The sequence below is a fragment of the Marmota flaviventris genome, chromosome 11, assembly GCF_047511675.1.
Source record: "Marmota flaviventris isolate mMarFla1 chromosome 11, mMarFla1.hap1, whole genome shotgun sequence".
Taxonomy (NCBI): Eukaryota; Metazoa; Chordata; class Mammalia; order Rodentia; family Sciuridae; genus Marmota; species Marmota flaviventris.
Window position 1 is genome coordinate 85,315,819 of NC_092508.1, and position 2,042 is coordinate 85,317,860.

General features: G+C 33.5%; 1 protein-coding gene across 3 annotated transcripts in view; it reads left to right on the forward strand.

Annotated features, from left to right (window-relative positions):
• The window catches only part of Zeb2 (zinc finger E-box binding homeobox 2), a 131,407-nt gene extending 129,659 nt beyond the window's left edge, over positions 1-1,748 (forward strand). For all 3 annotated transcript variants that reach the window (XM_027937916.3, XM_071619199.1, XM_071619198.1), the window contains one exon: positions 1-1,748. This exon is cut by the window's left edge and continues 3,737 nt beyond it. The gene's annotated coding sequence lies outside the window, so the exon portion shown is untranslated.
• The last annotated feature ends 294 nt before the right edge of the window (positions 1,749-2,042 follow it).

A 2,042-nucleotide genomic window follows, 5' to 3' on the forward strand; every position in this document is an offset into this window, starting at 1 on the left:
CAAGAAATCCCCCTCCAAAATCAAGAGACATACATTTTAGTAACATCAGATGTATTCTCTTCTCCCTTATCAAATAGTTCTTCTTCTCACACTCTTAGCTCTTAAGTCCCACCCTTTTTTTTCCCTGGAAGAAGGAGTGGGGAGGGTGATGAAATGTTGGAACAGCTGAACATCCCTGCCCATTTTCTCAGGAGCCTTTGTATTCTGGCAGACCTGTGTAGTCTTTTCTCTTTTTTTCACATGACACTGTAGGCTTAGGCCTGAAATAACTGGCAAGAGAAATGCGTATCAGAATTACTCAGAAAGAACTAAACAAAACATGCATCTTCTTTAGCATTAATTGGACTGGAAGTAGAGTGGGAGGGCTTGCAGGAAGGAGGAAATAAGGGACTATATTTGAATAAATACAAATAAATTTTATTAGATACTTCTCACAGATAACTCAAAAAAACGGTCATTTAGAAAATCTTTCTGAGGACGTAAGCCTTAATAACATCAAATCTTAGTCACAAATTCAAGGAGATTGCCCAGTCATAAGTTTATGTGTATTTGAACTGAAAAATTGTTAACCACACTATTGCTCTAAGATGTGTGAGGCCATTCAGAGGCTGTGGGCCCTGGATATGCACACAAACAAGTGTGTGTATATCTGAAGCCCCACACATTGTAATAAACACAGCTGCATTTATTTGAGTATATGCTCCCATATACATGTAAAAACATTCAAACAAACACACTCGGAAGATTTATTTGCTTGTGCAATGGGGCAGTTATTCAAATAAACATGCTTGATGCAATTATTCGAATCTTATATTGCATGTTCATCAATCACAGCACTAAAACATGTTTTTAAAAAAGAGGGGGAAAAAAACACCAAAGAATTTACACAGGAAAAGTATATGTGAAAACAACCTTATTATAGATTTTATAGGGTAGCTAAAATTATGGCTCCCTCCTTAACTGTAACTCAACTATTCTGTATTCAATGACATTTGTTTCTAATGATTAATTAGTTTACTCACTTGCATTGTATTCGAATGACCACAACATTCAGCTTCATGTAATAGCAAACTTTGGAAATCTGAATTGGATAGGGATGTGAAATCTCTATATTTCAAAAGCAGAATAGTTGTTTCAAGACACCTATGTCGAGGGGATACTAGTTAAATTATTATTGCTTAAATACACACCTATAAATTTTTTAAAAATTATACATGCACAAAACATTCCTACATTGAAGACATTTAAAAAAATCACAGGTGACTCATCTGATCATTTTATACATTAATAAATATTCCGACATATATGTGAACACATCACAAATCATATTAAACCAAGAGGTAATTTATGCCTCTCTTAAGTATGTACTGACATAACCTAATATACTAAAATGGGAAGGGGCTTTTAGTCACTGAAATATGCATCGTGTAACAAAGATGAAGAAAATATGTGGCTTGTGCCCATCATAAAGAAAGATTCAGACTGAAGGCTGAGCTTTGGTTTTTATTCAATTAAATTGTTAAACTGTGCACAGTGAATTTTTTTTTTTTTAGAACTTGAGACATTTGTGATGTTGGCTGTTTAAATCTTTGTTACCTTCGCTGTGAATTGAAATTGTACATATTTAGTAAATCATGCAGACAAAACAAACTTTTTAGACAATATTTTTATTGAAGAGTTTTCTTTTCCTGTATCCATGTTAAAAAAAAAAAGACCTCCTTTCCCAAAATAAAAATGTCAATACTAAATTTAAAGAAGTATAAAGGAATGATTGCTTCCTTTAGAGCAAAATATTTAAATAAACATGGAGATAATTGGCAGCATGTTCTTTTTGGGCTAGTAGGCCGTGTCCAATTTTTTGGGTCTGATGTTGCAGAGGGCCTCTGTTTCAGGGTTGAAGATGATATATTAATCTCCGAATTAAACAAATGCTATTAAGTAACAGAAATAAATCCCTCAGTCTTCATTTGTATATGAAATATGGAATTAGAGAAATGACATTGAGATGATAAGATGCCGAATATGCCACAAGCTAAAACTTT